Raw genomic sequence first — 18375 nt, forward strand, 5'->3', positions numbered from 1 at the left:
CGAGATGCTCACACGCCCCGATGTGACGGCGCTCCCTGCCGCCATCTGCCACCTCCCCTGTTGCCATCGCCGGTCCCCACCGCTGCCCCAACCCTTCCCGTCTCCCTGAAGTGGAGATAGGCAGGGTACCACCTCCCAGCTGCCGAGAGACTGGGACGCATGTGCACGTGAGACGCATGTGCATCCCAGTCTATTGGTGGTGGCTAGAACACTGCGTGGTACTGGCATTAGCAAGTGTATACACACTTTTTGATGCCAGGGGGAGCGGCGGTGGGGATCAGGAGTCATGGTGCAGCATGGCCTCATTATTTAAGGTGTCCCTCATCTGAACTGTTCAGACGAGGGGTTGTTAACAGTGCGCACTTCCACGCATCGCTAATGATGTTGAGTGTACACACTAGATGATATAGTAAAAGATGTCACTCAGATGGGCCCTTTTGAGTGATATTTTTTACTTTCTCATCTACTGTATATAGGACTTAACCCATTAGACACTTTCCTAGGGGTGATTCTTGTCAGTGTGTAGCCCCTGGCTTCTTGGTTCAGTATTGCCAGTCCAAAATGTATAAGTAACTACAAATTAGTTTACTGCATTGTTCCATACATCACCTTGATGAGAGCTAATAACCAAGCAATGAAGATAATAAAATTGGACCTAGCTGAGTCCTGATTCTTAAATCTGCCAACGACAGCAAGGAGCACTGCAAGAAAAACTTGATAATGTATTGGAGCAAATGATAATCAACCATTTACTCTTAAAGGCTGTAAAATGGACAGTTTTTTTAACTAATTTGTCTGAGCGACTATTGTCCTATTTCCAGCATTTGGGAGCAATGATTGATTATCATTTGCTCAAATACATTGACAGATTTTTGTTTCCACCATACAGATTGGACAGTTAAATCTTGAGGTGTGTACCCAGCATTTTAGTGGATTCCCATTTAAAAATGCGGCACTTCATCCTACAACTGCATCATTTCAGAGCTCTTGACTCCTTTCTCAAGAATGTTGGGCCAGCATGTAAGTGTGCAAAAGATGCTCTAAGCTGGGGAAGGAAAAGAGAGATAGCAAGAACAGTTCACTCCTCAGGCCGGAGGCTGGGGATCCATGTGTGTTGCCTGGTCTTCGGACTCCCGGAGACATCACTTCATGCAGTGTCCTGGTTGCCTTGGCAGCCCCTGGCACTGCTCATATATCTGGCGGGCAGGACTCTGTGCTGGGAAAAGAAAATGACAGAAGATAGTTAATAGAACATAGAAAAAAGGAAGAAAGTTATTTATGGGGGACATATGTCCTGCAGTGCCATGTCCTCTATGTTTGGTGTATATAATGAATGTGTGTATATGTAGTATGTGTGTGTGTGTCTGTGTTCTGCAAGTTCTTTGTATTGTGTTATTTTGTATAGCATTGACCCTATGCAAGGGCAGCTACAGCTCAGTTTTGTTCCAGCACCATGAAGTCTGTAAAATTTCAAAGAGCAAATTAAATGAATGGCCTCTATGTGATTAAATTCTTAAGACCACCATGTCCTTTCAGGTTGTGTAGTTAAATTACAAACATAATAAAAAAAAAAATATATATATATATATATAGCTTGTATTTGATATCGCACCAGCTTCACTCAAAGCAAATGGTGACCGTGCCAGGTCCACAATAAGTAGGCTCACAGTTATCCAAAAATCAATTTGAAAGACCAGCACCAGTCCAAGTGAAAATAATCAATGTAAATTTACATTGATTATTTGCACTTGGACTGGTGCTGGTCTTTCAAATTGATTTTTGGATAACTGTGAGCCTATATATATATATATATATATATATATATATATATATATATATATATATATATATATATATATATATATATATATTCTAAAAAAAAAAGTGCAATTATTTGGCATGTTTATATTTAAAAGTATGTGCATACTACTGCCTGAATGTATGGTAAAGGAAAGAATGACAACTGTAATGTACTTTATTGTAACACAAATTGTATCTTCTCTGCTCGTTGTAACAATTACAAATATCAACAAAAAAAAATCATTACTGTTTGTACTACAGGTTGAGTATCCCGTATCCAAAATGCTCGGGACCAGGAGAATTTTGGATAACGGATTATTCCGTATTTCGGAATATTTTAATATTTCAATGATGTATTTTGAAGTATCTTGCATTTATGCTGTATAAACACATAATATACACACAAATATATTTTATTACCACATAAAATACACACAAACATATTTTAATTGTTCAAAAAACAAGGTTTCAAAACGTGAAACAAAATGTGTGTACTATCTCAGCACTGAATTTGAATGCCAAGCAATCATTGTCTTGCACATATATAGTGCCAGTTACATATCCTGTCCTCAGTAGTGCTGTTACAGATGTACCCAGTGAGTTTTTAGCAAAAAAAAATTTTTTTTTCACTTTCTGGAATGTCCGTATTTCGGAATAATTCGGATAACGGATATTCGAAAACGGGATACTCGACCTGTATTATGATGCTCAATCCTGAATAAAAATAATTTGAAAAAAAAAAAAAAAAGTATGTGCATACTGTATAATACACAAATTGGCATTTTATACTTTATCCTTGATGTAAAATAAAGGCTTTCTTATATTCTTGTTAATATTCCTGCTTCCACTGCTGATTACAAGTTTTCAACATTATTAAAATGTCTCGCAAGTTCCTTATATTATCTTCTCTGACACATATTTCCTCTAAATTGTCCATGTTTAGCTCTTGAATAGAGAAGTGCAAATTATTTTGGCAGAACTTCAGTGATTCACCATCACTGAATAATTAAATCCCACTGGAGAATCAGGCCAGTCACAGTGAAAAACATGAAGAAGACAGTCAGCAAGCATCAACAAAAGTCCCATGTGTATACATTAGTTTTATTACAGGAATGCACAGCCCTCATTCTTCGTGTAGTATAAAAGGAGAAAAACATGAGATAATTTGCCTATTAGTGACTATAAATTGTGCACTGTATTTGCTACTTTATTGTGTAAACAGTACTGTAGCAACATCTGATTTTACTTCACACCAGTTGCGGATTTTACTTGGTAGCTGCAGTAATGCAGCTCCCCTGGTAAAATCCACCACGCAGCTCGCTGCACTGGCTTCACTGTGACTGACAGTGAATTCCTATTGGAATTTCAACCTGTCAGTCATAAACACTACGGTGTGGTATAACACCCTGACAGAATTCCGACAGTCATTAGACCGACGTCGGAATCCGGACTACAGGGACTCAGACAGTGGAGGGAGTGTAATGAAGCCCCTTGTGGGCTCGCTGCACTTGCCACACTGTGGGCATAGTGGTTCGCTGCGCTCGCCACCTATTTTTGCAATTGCGTGCATCAAATCATTCCGCTCCACTGACGCGACCAAAATTCTCATTCACTCCCTTGTCATCTCTGCACCACGACCTACAAGGCTCTCTCCTCCTCCACTGCTCCTTACCTCTGTTTACTGATCTCTATCCACACTCTCTCCAATCCTCTTCGCTCCGTCGCCTACTGCTGCCTGACCTCTTACCTAATCACCTCCTCCCACTCCCGTGTCCAAGACTTCTCTCGCGCTGCCCCCCTGCACTAGGACAACCTCCCGCCACCCATCTAGCTTTCTGATTCCCTTACCTACTTCAAGCGCTCCCTCAAAACCCACTTCTTCCGACTAGCCTATCCCTCTTCCACCTCCTAACTTCTTTCGCTCCTCCTATCCTGCCTACCCTACCCCTCCATCCGTTCCCATCGTTCCTACTTATCCTACTGTTTTTTTGTTCGTCCACCCACCTCCTTTTAGTCTGTTAACTCTTATAAGTAGGGCCCTCCTCTTTACCTCACCAGTGCTCCTGCCCTGTTCTTCCCTTCCTCTACTTCATCTTCAGTCTCCTTGACAATTTCCACACCTACTTCAGAACTGATGCTGATTTTAGTTATACCAGCTATACCCCTATTTATGCTGTATTTTATCAACACACCCTGTACGTCACCTTGTAATTTGATTTTTGTCTGCTATGTTCGGCGTTGCGGGCACTTTGTGACACCTTATAAATAAATAAACAAACTACTACTACTACTACTAGATACCCGCTCCAGGGACACTGGCATGTGGGGAGTTTGACTGTGGTGGTGCACCTGTCCATCCATTACATAGGTGTCCTAATGTGACAGGTAGTACAAAAAAACTCCCATGTTTTTGTTTGTGTTGCTGCTGTTCTAAATTGCTGGGCTGCTGTGATTATTGGCATCCTTTCTTGCTTTTACACAATCTTTAACTCAATAGTTTCAATAAACAGCTCAGCTTTTTTATTTCCATTTCCTATCTCTTGTTGTTATTTTACTGAGGTTAAGGGCCATGTAATTTATAAACAACACACACTTACCCTTCACTCCATCATACAGTAAGTAAAGGAAATATGTCAAAGACAACAAATGTGTTGGTGTGTTCACAGAAGCCGCATGTCAGTGGTAATGAATGTTATAATGCAATTCAGATAGCTATATCCAAACTCCCTCCCAGGGAATGAGAAATAAATGAACATGAATCCAAGAAAAAAATCTACTTTGATGGGAGTGATTAAGTGCGTTTCTGAAAAGAGATGAAGCTAATTATGTCATTTATGGGAAGAAAATGGCTGAAAAATATATCAATTACATTGTAATACATTACAGTACGTTTTATTTACTGCTGGAATCATGACCACTGACCATAGCAATTATCATGTGCTCATTTACTATCTACATTTGTGTACAGCTTTGCTAGTGACATTTTGTGCACACTACTCTATCATCATCATCAACAACAACAACAAGAACAGCAGCAGCAGCACCATCGGTGAGGTTATCTGCAACAGGTGTATCTAGACATGTTAGCTACTCAGATACAGCATAATGCATCTCGAGCTGGCTTCCATTTGCACATCATTATTGTACTTCAGGTGCACTTGCACACTCCTGTACTGTTAATTATGGGTGGCTGAATTTTGTCCCAGATTTCTATCTTATAATTCAGTTTTATCTTCAGGGAAACTGGTTAGTACATATACAGTATTGCAAAGACAGCTTTCCAATATGATTGATGCAAGTAAGACTGGTTTAAGTTTTCCCTGGAGTTAATGGTGAGAGAGAACATACTGTACCTCTATTACTGAGTTGCTACTTGGTTCATCATACCTCCCCAGACATCAGGCTGACTAGCAGCTGCACCAAAAGGAATAAATAAAAGGGTATGTCAGTATACCATGTATGTCTAAACACTCTGGTAACCCAGATAACCAAAGCCTGGCTTATTTCTGGATATGACAGTGCTGTGCCTTCCTTAGCTACTGAGGAGCTTTAGAAGATGGATGCCGGTCTCCTATTTTCTGGCAATTTTCTCAGCGATATACTCACACTGTGCCAACATATTCAGTGGGCCTGCTAGCATCTGATCCTGTCCATCTAATAATGCACCTTTCCAGATCCATTGTACCTCTTGTAGTGACTACTTGCATATGAATTTGGGTATTCCTCTGAAACTATTTTATCCTGTCCCCTAGTACCACATTGAACAAAGGAATTTTATATTGAACAGTATTGCTCATATATCGGGACACAATTATTTCACATTTCACGGCACTTATTATTTACAGGTGATGGGGACGGCCATAGGGACCTGAATCGCGCCCAGCTATGCCAACCTATGCATGGGGTAGGTGGAGGAGATGTATGTGTGGGGAGACGGCTGGGGGTTGAGTCTTCTATGGCCATTATATAGATGATTTAATTATTATTTGGGATGGGGATTTTTTTCTGCCACTCATTTTGTTGAATCACTTAATTGCAATCAATATAATTTATCCTTCACTCACACATTTGATTTGAGATCTGTTAACTTTCTGGAGTGACCCTAGAGGTTAAGGACAACTTAATTGTTTCTTCTAATTATGTAAAAACCGTTAACACAAATTCATATATTCATTTTAAAAGTGCACACTATGCCCCTTGGAAAGTGAATATTCCCAAGGGCCAACTCATTTGTATAAGACGTAATTGTACAGATATAATGACTTTCTATGAACAAGCGGAAGATCTGTTGGAGTCTTTTAGAGAAAAAGAATACCCTGAAGATTTAATAACAAATTCATTCTCTGATGTTCTCCAAATGGATAGACTGGACCTTTTGAAGCAAATAAACTGCAAACAGAGTAATTGTTGCATGCCGGGAGCGTGCACAGCAGCTCCCAGCATCTCACTCCTGTTGTTTTGGCATCCCCTAGGCTGGTTGCTCGGCAAACAGGGACAACTGGGGAGACACGGCTGGGCACCGCTTCTGCCGGAAGCTCCTGCAGTTGTCCAGCAACCTAGGATGCCAGATGACGGCAGCAGCCATCATTTCCCTCGCTCGACGGTTGCCAGGCAATGCAGGGCACCTAGGGCGGCGTGCCTATGTTCAGCTGTTAATTAGGGCCGGGGGGCTGGTCTTTCTGCTCATGTTGGGATTGGCCACACTAGCCATTTTAAGGTAGTAAGCCCTGCGCAGCCCCGCTGGTGATAGCTTATGTTCAGAGCTGTCTGCCTGCCTGCTCCCTGCTTCCTCCTGGCTCCTGTCAGTTTCTGGCATCCATCTTCCTGGAGTTTTCATCCAGCCCTTCTGTTCTTATTCCGGTGCCATAAGTTCTCCATTAGGAGACCTGGTTTACTTTCTGTATTTTCTGGTATTGTCATTTCTGCCATTAGTGGCCCAGTCATTTGTATGCTATCCCTTTGGTGCTACCTGAAAGGGCTGCAGCTTTGTGCTTTACCTTCATTTGGTGCCATTAGGGTACTTAACCATTATCAGAGGTTCTCTGTGTTTCTCTGTGTTGTTTGTACTGTTTTGTGGTGTGCTATTTGGTGTGGTGTTATTATTCTTGTGTATGCGACTCGGTCGCTGGTGGTTTTGCGACTAGGTCGCTGGCACTTTGAGCAGCATTAGTTATTCATGGCAAGCTGCCGTTCCATTTTAGTTTGATTGTTCAGTTTGGTCCCCTAGTTAATTCACATTTTGTCTATTACATAAAGATCGCTGGTACTTAATCACTTGTAAGACCTGGTGGCACTGGAGTTGGGGCGGACTTAATTTGCCCCAACAAACGTGGCTATTATAGGCGAACATCTAGCCCCACATGTACTAGCCATCCTTGTAAATAGACAACAGAGTTAGAGTAGGACTCACCATGGCCTTCCTAAACAGCGGTAACAGCTGTGGGTTCACACTCAAAACCATAACAGACATCAGAATAAAGATGATCATAAGATGAATAGAGATGTAGCCTTTATTAGTAAATATAATAGTTGTGCACAGAATATTAAAGCTATTATCTCATGTAATTATATACAACAAGACAAAATATTATCAGGAATCATCGCAAAAAAAACCCTTATTATATATAAGAAAAATAAGTCCTTAAAAACACTATTAGCACCAAGACACCTTAAAAAGGTAGGAATAAATGGATTGATGGCTTGAGATAATAAGAATAAGAGTATAACATGGCTATCTAAAAAGCCAAATAGATATATTCTGTTGTGTAAAAGAGATGTTTTTGGACCCTTAAATTTAATTTGCTCCATCCAGAAGGTCTAAATGAAACTATTGAACTGAATTAGGTACTTTAGGTTTGTTTATGTGCGGAGTGTGGAAACGCATTGTGATGCATTGTGATGGTCAGTTGCGGGACATAGATTTTGATTCCGGACCTGAACAATGACCTGCAGCCAATATTCCTACCACAAATGTTTAGAACAACTTGGATCCTTTTTGTCTGTGAATAAAAGCTTATTGCCTCTTTCTTTACTAATGTATATATATAATGACCTACTGTATTTATGATTAAATATTTATTTCTCTCTACATCATTGAAGTTGTATACGATGTGTTATAAGGTCACACAAGTGAATATTTAGGGTTAAAAAAAGTGGTGTGTGATTTTTTTCAAAGGCGCCCATCCCAGCAGCCAGGGTCCAGAAACACCTCACTGGTTCAATCAGCCAGTAGAAAATACAATAATGATGCAAAGGAAATCAGGAGTCTGGAATAATAGGTGCTCAGGTAGATGTCAAAAACTGGAATAAAAGTTCCTTTCTTATTGTTAAAAAATAAAACCTTATGCCGACAGGAAAAAATCCTGTTGTGACATAGGATAATCCTCTTTTATGTATGAAATTTATATATGAACAGGAAAGGCGTTTTAGAATATCAGTATGCAATTGAAAGGTAAAAAGTCGCCATTAAAATTAAATAAGATTATGAGATAAATGATCGGTGCCATAAGTGATCGATTTTTAGAAAAATACTGTGTCTTTTTAGAGAACCCTGAAAGGCGAAGAACATGGATTTAAAATAAACAGTGCTATAAAGGTGACCACATGACCACTTCCACCTGAGCCTTGACAAAGATCTCAAGCAGATCAAAATGCGTTAGCTCGGGTGGACGTAGTCACCAACTTGTTTGTTTTTATGACACGGAGCAGCCCTAAAGGTACCCGCGCCAAATATATGCTTGCCAATTATCCCCACACTAAAGGAACCTTGTGAGGTGAATGCTTACTGTGTACTGGAAGCCGGTTCCATGGCTAAAGTGACAAGGAGACAACCCCCACGTGGTATAGCTGAGACGGACCTACTCAGCGCCTGAGCGGAGGATTCAGAACGGTAGTAGAGGTACTTTACAAAATTTACTATTCCTACCCCGTTCTCTTACTTTGAAGTGTTTGTTGAGCATATATATTGACGCTTGGATTCGTGTCTTATTATGCCTCCTGATTGATTTTATGTTGTTTATGGATAAATTAAGTGTTTGCGCATTTTTTATCAATAAGAAAGGAACTTTTATTCCATTATTTGACATCTACCTGAGCTCCTATTATTCCAGACTCCTGATTTCGTTTGCACCACAAGTGAATATTATCTTCACACATTACTTTAATGAATACTACTGTCAAAAATGATTAATAATTACTAAGTCCAATCATGTCTAATCATGTATGTACTTAACTAATTGTTTGAAATGACTCCTCCTTATTTTGTTTTATATTTATTGTTAATATTTGATCATTTCTTACTTTCAATATTTTGCTATCATCGATATGTATATTTATTCCTTGTTTGATGTCTTCTTTAATTATGAAGTGATAAATAAATCATATAGGTATCAATCCAGAATACAAATAAACACTCCCACATAAGCAGTTTCACTGACAGTGTTTTTGTGAGAGACGCTGTCCGGTGATGTTGCTTAGTAACATTGGATACACAGCAGATGCTGTGAAATTTCTGCAGTTCGCTGCCATCTTCCGGGATCACGTGTGCAACACATGACCAGAGGGCATTGCTATGTGAAACAGGATAGCGCTGCTGATGCGTGTGTAACTTCCATGTGGTGACTGTCTTCAGGGATTATGTGGTTGAACACATGACTGGGAGACATTGCCTACCAGCAACACAGACGCGGCATGTACACCAATGGGGACCCCGTGGCTGTAGCCACTCTTTGCGGTGATCATCGACAAGCAACGGGAGCCCCTGGCAGTGGAGGCCAGCTGATGAGGACTATATATGGCAACGTTCACTGTGATATAGATGTGTTTTCAGACATTATATAAGTGTGTTACCAGATTCTTTTCTGATGCCTGATATTTATGTACTGTATATAATAGCAGACAATTGTACACATTGAAATCTCCTCTCATTGGAGAGACACACCCTCCAAGTCATAAATGGTCCATAGGCTGGACATCGTCCATAGAAACGCCCACCGAGCCTCCGCATTCGGACGGACTCACTCTTTAAGAACAGGGCGTGTTTACAGACGACATATAAACCTTTCTGCACGGTCTTACAGCGTAAGCACGGTCTTACCGCGTTAGAACGGACGGGAACCTGGCCGTACGCACCGATGCGGTGTATTTACGCACAAAACCACACTCTTCTCTGAACACCCAAATCTGTAACATGACCCACTTATGCAATTAGGCAACCTCATTCAAAACGGATTGATTTAAATAGTCATCGATTATTTATCTAATTGAAGATTAAACACTTGGTACTTCTTTACTTTCACGGCGCCAGCATGGCGCCGCGCGTCAGAGTCCCCTTGCGGGGCTCGCTTCGCTCGCCCACGCTGCGGGCTCGGTGGCTCGCTACGCTCGCCACGCTAATTAAAATCAACTCCATGCCAACATGGATAGTGGAGGTATGAACTATCCATGTTGGCATGGCGTTAACTTCGTTTATTTAACTTAGTTTGTGGCGAGCGTAACCCGGAAGTAGCGCGGCGCCATGCTGGCGCCGTGAAAGTAAAGAAGTACCAAGCACTTTACTACCACTTTACATTAACCCTTTCATCATGCTAAGCTCACAACATTCTTTGTATGCATATTACATCATCAATTATTCTTCACCCGCAAACACACACATACAAATCAACACACTATGGACATCTTTACATTATCCTTCACTTGCAGCCAATTTTATGCACTAAACCCATCTATATATACTGTATCTCCCTTTTGCACCATACATAAATAAACACCACTATTTAGACTTCTTTACTTATATGTATACTTATGCTGTAAAATTATACAATAACACACAGACCACTTATAACTTTAACTTGAAAAATTTATTTACACAGTTGAACATTTAAACATCAAACAGGTTCACACCAGGAGGTCGCAGACATGCTTCACCTCTTCGGCCATAAGCACAAGGTGCTGGTGAAGTTTGAGGAGGGCCCCTCGCAACCCCTCGCCTTCTATCCTCTGGTCATCTGTTAAAGGGGGATAAACATAAATTATGCTAATCATGTCGACCTTGTACTGTCAATCCTAAGTACTTACAGCATGCGAAATCATACATACAAACAATTACATAGCCAATACTGTTTGTAATGGTAAAAAATAAAATGGGCCCACACACACACACACACTGGCTTACACTACTGAATATGTGACTGATAAAAATCTCCTGCCTTACTAATAACCAATCTACTAGAAAGCTACATCCAATACTACATGCCACATTTTGCCATACATATGTACCTGCATGTCACTGCTTAATAGCTAAACTGCATGATAGATAGATACATACATAGATGGATACATGGATGGATGGATGGATGGATGGATGGATGGATGGTTACATGGATGGATGGATGGATGGATGGATGGTTACATGGATGGATGGATGGATGGATGGATGGATGGATGGATGGATGGATGGATACCACATTTAAAGGCTAGCCTAGTCCCTCTACCCCTTACTTCCGGATTCATAGTCACATTGCCAGATAGGTGAAGCTGCTGCACTAAGCCGCTTCCTTACACCAAACAAATAGAAAGGCCCTCCATAAACAAAAACGCATCACCTACCTGAGGCTCCAGATTCCATGTTTGCAGCTTGGGCCTATAACCCCTATGTGTGTCTGTTGTAACCCACTTTTGTTTATTTATTACTATTAGAGTAAAACACACTAGATTCACCAGTGGTACCTAACAAATAGTACTACCACCAATTATTAATTATGCCTTATGTTTACCTACCAATTCCTTCTTCCTCCAGCACTTCACATGCCTCCTCCTCTTCAAGAACCTCCTCGGCCACCTCCTCGTGGCCCATAAACTCCTCGGCCACCTCCTTCTCGGCCACTTCATCTGTGGCCTCCACCATGGGTTCTGTGGCCTCCTCTTCGGCCACTTCTGTGGGCTCCTCCTCGGCCACTTCTGTGGGCTCCTCCTCAGCCACTTCTGTGGGCTCCTCCTCGGCCACTTATGTGGCCTTCTCCTCCGCCACTTCTGTGGCCTCCTCCTCCGCCACTTCTGTGGCCTCCTCCTCTGCCACTTCTTCAGGGGGGGCCTCCTCCTCCTGGCCCTCTTCACGGGCCCGTCTTGCACGGTCACGTGCTGTAAGGAAAATCAAAATGCAGAGTGTTAAATAAGTCACATTAATTGTTCATTCATCCTGCATCCCAAAAAATGGCATATTACACACACATTACAGCATGTCTAACATAAGGTACCACACAGATAGAGTATGTCATGGTTAACTCATGATGAACCAGGTTACCTTATTGGGACAAAAAAGGTCATGGAAGCATTAATGTACAATTGGCCATTTAATGTGTAAACACTTACATCGTGCAATGCTGGCCCTTATTTGCTGGAGCTTTTCGGGCTCCCGGCGCCTCAGATCAGACCATCGCCGCTCCAGCTGGGCGATGGTCCTGCGCACCTGGGTGCGCGCGAATATGCGCCTGCGGGCAGCCGCATATGCTTGGCGCTTCTGGCGGTTGCTAATGAAGGGCCCCAGCCTGGTCTCCATAACAGAGACCAGTGCCCTCAGCTCTGCGGCAGAGAAAGGTGCTGCTCTGCCATAGGCCGCCATCTTAGCAATGGCACAATTCAAGCAATCATGTCCTGTAATTGGTTGTTCAGAGTGATGTTTGGTATTAACTTTATTGTTCATTTTGACATTAACAGCGTGTATGCGCGACAACAGACGGCTAACCCATTGCATCGCAAAACAACACTTGCTGTACCTTTGCATAGTTTAGCAGACCATGCCATTACTTAGTATCTCCTAAACAGACAGGGTGAAAGAAGTTTGCAACGCATTATATATAATCTATTACATTCACCAAACATGGGTGAAAACAACAGGTGAAATAGTCTGCATCACTGGCCAGTTACACCTAACTCTACAAGGTACTAAACAGCTTTATTATAGTGAAAGCTATACAGCAGAAACATAGCAAATAGTGCAAGACCTTTTCCCAATATTAGGCCATGGTGCCATGTGTACACTTACCTTCTACTGGGCCACACTAGAGATGTTGAATGAAATGTAGCTAGCATCAAGGCAGAATTTGGAGACCTTTCACATGTGATTTGGATGCTATCACTGATTACTATTGCCTAAGTGGTGGACTGGATTTACATATGGAATGGGTAGTGTCATTTGTACTACATACCAAACAAGTGCTCAGTACAGATGTACATTCACATATACATGTCATGTGTGACCTCAGTTTTATTTGGTCATTGGAGTACAAATCTGCAATTACCTACTAAATCAGACTTACTAAGTTTGCCTGGTTTTTTTTTTTTTTCGCAGCTAGGGGCGTGGCCTATGCACCGCACGGTCGACGCTGCCGTACGGAATGCGGCCGTACGGAACGCAGGGTGTCGCTGATGTACGGCAATTACAGAAATAGGATATAAAGGTGTGTTAGACAAATGCAATGTTGTTGCAAACATGGCTGGATCTCTATCTGAGGAAGAGCAGGAGTGCCAGGACCTGTTTGCCCGCATGGACTCCAGCACCACCTATGTCCCCATCAACCCAGACCAGCCATTGGAAGAACAGCAGCCAGATGGGCCATCTACCTGTACATCAGGCCAATCGGCAGCTGACCCATCTTCAGCCTCAGCAGAATCATTGGGAACACAGCAGGTGGCTTCCCAACAGAGTAGCCTGCCCAGCACTTCGAGTACAGCGACAGGTGGCAGTGGCCGTGGCCGTGGCAGTGGCAGTGCCAGTGGCCGTGGCCGAAATAGGGCAACAGAGGAACCAACCACCAGAAACATGGCATTCGAAGCGCAGGAGCTTGCCATCCTGGTGCCCCGCGCACGGGATTGGATCGAGTGTCCACAGGACCGGTTGACACACACAAGCAGATGGAAGATCTGGGAGGACATAACGGCGGAGATTAATGCGGTGGCTCCACAAGTTCGTGAGACGGAGCACGTTAAGAAGAGGCAAGTTCATGTGTGTTACATTTGAGCAGTACAAGACCAGTAATGTTTACATTAGATGTTAGATGGAGTTGGTCAATGGCCGGTCACGTTGCTTGGAGGCACAGACATGTTTGCCATGTCATTTAATTGATAGTTATTGTAGGGTGAGTGTGAGTGTATCTTCTAAGGGTTGGGTTTCAAATTTAATATCATGTAAGTTTGGTGTCATGAGGCACATGTTGTAATATGTTGCAGATTGCAATGGGTGCTACAGCAAACATGAGGAGTGACATGTATTAATATGTAAACTTTGATTGCAGGTGGCACAAATTCAAAACGAACCTCAAGAAGAAATTGACCCAGCGGTGGGAACACAGCCACACCTCTGGGGCTGGCCCCATGCCATCAAAGCTGAAGCTCACCCCCCTGGAAGAGATGGCAGAGTGCTGTATTGCAGTCGAGGAGGTCCGGGGGGTGAGCACCATGGACAGCGAGGCCCCAGCGGAAGTCATGGCTTCTTTGCTTGAAGGTAATTATTTGCCATGCCATAAGTAGCTGGTTCTAATTTTGCATGGAATGTGTTGTAATTGTAATGTTCTTTTTCACCAGCATCCCCACCGCTTGGTCAAGAATCTCTTGAGGAGGTTGAGGAGTCTGTGCCACCTGCCACCAGTACCAGGCCCGTGCAGCAGCAGCAGCCACTGACCGAGGCTGAATTGACCAGGTGGGTGCAGGTGCTTGCCCATATTCAGCAGCAGGGAGAGTCGGCATCAGAGCGGGTGCGTAGGACCGAGGAGGTCTTGCAGGGTTTGGTCAGCAGCCACCAGAGTATCGCTGGGAGCCTGCAGGCTATGGCTGTCACCCAGCAATCAATTGCTACTAGCCTGCAGGTGCTGTCTGATCAAGCCCTGCGGCAAAATAACCTCCTCCTCCACCATAATGAGCTTATGGTGGAGCTAGTTGCCAGCAATAGGGTCCTAATGTCATCCGTTTCTGGTGCATTCCCACCATCAGCACTCCCTGCTGCCAGAGGGGGAAGACCATCCACCCCCTCCCCAGCATCTGCTCCACCTGGCCCACCATCTGACCGTGGCCGTGGCCGAAGAGCTGCTGCACGTGGCAAAGAGCCTGCCAGGGCCAAACGTGTCCGCAAATGAACTTGTGTTCGCATTAATCTCCACCCTTATGTCTTCCCAAATCTTTAATTGAGCTGTGTGTGTCAGCTTCCTGTGTCCAATTCCGTGCAGAGGGTACCCACATTTGCCCTCGTTTCGAATATCATGTTTGGTTCCCCTGTTGCCCTGTTTCGGCTAGCATTACTGTCTGCTGTACTTGAAGTGTTGGTGCTATACTTTGGTTGTGAAGCCACCTGATGTGTTCCTAATGATTCTGCTGTGGCTATGTATGTCTACAATACATGGATTTATTATATATTATTTACTTTTATTACTGCTATGCTACCTTTTATTTTGTGACGGTTTCTAATTTATTTTATAAGTTCATTTAATAAATGTTTTTTTGTTTCCCCCAAATGTGTGGTTTAATTGATACATGTAGAAGTGACATGTGTATTTGTATTATTAATATTAAGTTGTGTTCATTATTTGCAGTGTAAAAGTGTGTGAAAAGTGCAGCATATATGTGTGTGCTTAGTAATGGTCCATTTAAGCTGCAATGGTTCCAATTGAAGCAGTGACAAGCGTGTAATTAACAAGTAATGAGTAAAGGAGGTGATTGTATGGTGTTCAGCTGACATTGGTTGAGGTGCGGCCGTCCTGATTAGGCGTTCCGTTTGCCTAGCGCATGACCGAGTGGTGTCCGCAAAGCAATACTTGCTTATGGACACCGCATATTTCTTGCCTTTTTGTTCGCGTGCATTCGGTGTGCTGTCCGAATGTACGCCTACCAAAATAAGTGCACTCCCCCGTGTCTGCCCATGTTTCTGCCCAGTTTAGCCCACTTTGAAACTACGCCCCTGTGTATTTCCGAATGACGCCCATAATACGCCCATATTTCCCGAGTGATTGCGGTGCACATTTCTGTACGGTATTAGTGAGAACAAGTACGTAGACCATGCGTGGCACATGCGCATAGCGTTCCCCACGCATGCGCAGACGGCTAAAAGACGCCATCCGAAAGTATACGGGAATGTACGCACCAACCAGAATAAGGCCTATAGTGTCATCAGAAGCAGTATTCGGATCTGTATAGTATAATTTGGAGCAGAGAAGGGAAAGGGGGGACATGATAGAAATCTTCAAATATATCAAGGGTTTTAACATAGTACAGGAGGTAAATTTTCTTCAAAGGAAAAGAAGTAATAGAACAAGAGGACATGCACTGAAACTGGAGGGAGGTAGGTTCAGGGGAAATGTTAGAAAGAATTACTTCACAGAAAGGGTAGTAGATAAGTGGAATAGCCTCTCATCAGAGGTGGTAGAGGCTAAGACAGTAGAACAATTTAAACATGCTTGGGATAGGCATATGGATATCCTTACAAAGAAATAAGGATGAAAAAGGGTTGAAATTACCTGAAGAATAAAAAGGGGCAGACTAGATGGGCCAAATGGTTCTTATCTGCCGTCAAATTCTATGTTTCTATGTTTCTATCTGCAATGCCTGCAGTGGGTGTCTTCTGTCCTCAGATGCCTCTTGTGGAATTGGTGATGCAAATAACTTCCATCTCTAAGGGCGTGATGTACTAAAGGGAAAATGCGGTAAAACGGGTGTTTTACCGCATTTTCCTATGGGCTTCTTTTCGCCGCCCGCCGCATCGCTGCAACCCCGCCGCCTCACCGACCCCCTCCCTTGGGCTTACCTTCTTGCAGGTCCTCCAGGACCCCGGAAGGTAAGCCCTTCCTCCCCCTATCAACGCAGCCGGACGTCTTTCCGGTTGCAGGGGGGAGGAGGAGGCGCCGGGCACAGCCTGCTTAGCTGTCCCCGGCGTGTAGGCATCAGGAGCCGGCAGGGAGGAGACGGAGACCCCCCGCAGACGACAGTACAGGTATTGTCTCCGTTACCGCACCGCGATGCCAGCTGCATTTGTAAGTATGGCCACCTTTAGACTGCATTTGGATTTATCACAATGTGACTGCAGTGTAAGAGGGCATGCACACACTCCAGCATTCACATATGTGCAGATTTGCAAACAACACCGAATAGCAATGTTTGCAAATCTGCATATGAATTGGAATAAGTCATTTTATACCTTTAGGAACCCCTCAAACAATGTAATGCCAGCTAAGACACATTTGTTAATAATTTGTACATGACTAATTAAAACATGGAAGCTTTAAAACATATGGAAAAGGCCACTCAGAATTAACATTTTGAAGTGCTGTTCATTTGGTGATATTGAACAATTTGGCAGACATAATCTTTTCAACTTACATGTAAAGATTGCACAAAGACTGTATAGAGTGCAGTCTCTAAAACATTTACAATCTACTTGATGAGGTAAAACTTGGCAGCCAACCCTGTTTTGTTTTGAAAAAATTGCAGCTTTATACTACATGGCTAAATCTCTGAAATGTTGGCACACAACCTGGAGGCTATTTAGAGAAGCTGTGAATAGTAGGTTGCGAGAAATATGTTGTGGTTAATAATCATTCAGGCTCTGAGAGAATAGCCTTTGCTAAAGAAATGGATCTTGAGGGTGTATTAGAAAGGTGCAAATATGGGATATGAGAAGATGATATGAAGTTCAAAAAAGAGATACAACAGTATTACACTATATATATATATATATATATATATATATATATATATATATATATATATATATATATATATATACACAGTGGTCGAAGTGGGCCGGTATGCAACGGTATAGCATACCGGCACCTTTCTTCCACTGACCCGGAAATGTTTTTTTTAATACTATTTAGCCTTCAGAGGCAGTAGAAGGCGGGGGAGTGGCTATCCGCTATCCGGCGCGAATCAGCTAGCAAGAGTGAAGTAAACTGTCACCCCACATTTTTTTTTCCTGCGCGCACACCGCAGGTTCCTGTGTGCAGTGTACACAGAAAACAGCAGGCGCCACTTCTGCCCTCACACCCCGAGCAGACCAGGAGGACTTGGAAGCAGGTAGAATTGCGGAGCAGTGCCCTATGAACGGCAAGCAGCAGCGGCGGTGTCACAAGCAGGGAGACGGTGGTAGCGGTAAGAACGGAGCTCCGGTGCAGGGTATTGCCATTCATATAACGCCATACATATAGCCATCTTTATAAATGTTAAAATTGTGATTGTGAATGTTTTTTTTTGTCAATAGGAGCCTAATATTATCTGGTATGTGCCTTGAAGGAAAATATAGACGGAATAGTTCTGCGATGTACATGAAATTTATACTTATGATTTAATACGCAGTTAAAAAACGGCGTAAGTTACATAGAGGCTGAGCGCATGTATGATACAACTCACTGAACCTGGTACAGTGTTTCGGTCATGTATACCATGTTAAAACTGTGTTGGTCAATCTCTTCCGATAAATAATGGGTCCACTGCTCCCCGACGGAAGCCCTGAACGTGAATACGAAAGTATAGATCTATATACAGACGATGTGCTCTAGAAAGTGTCTCTGTGTCCTAGCCAGGTATCTTACTAGA

The 18375-nt window shown here is 42.8% G+C and overlaps 1 long non-coding RNA gene across 1 annotated transcript in view; it reads right to left on the reverse strand.

Moving 5' to 3' along the window:
- Positions 1 to 1063: 1063 nt before the first annotated feature.
- The window catches only part of LOC146059043 (uncharacterized), a 44973-nt gene continuing 27661 nt past the window's right edge, over positions 1064 to 18375 (reverse strand). The window contains exon 2 of the long non-coding RNA XR_014470119.1: positions 1064 to 1216. This is a non-coding gene — a long non-coding RNA (uncharacterized LOC146059043). The remainder of the gene's footprint in view (positions 1217 to 18375) is intronic.

This window comes from Crinia signifera, chromosome 2 (assembly GCF_055691185.1).
Source record: "Crinia signifera chromosome 2, ASM5569118v1, whole genome shotgun sequence".
Classification (NCBI taxonomy): domain Eukaryota; kingdom Metazoa; phylum Chordata; class Amphibia; order Anura; family Myobatrachidae; genus Crinia; species Crinia signifera.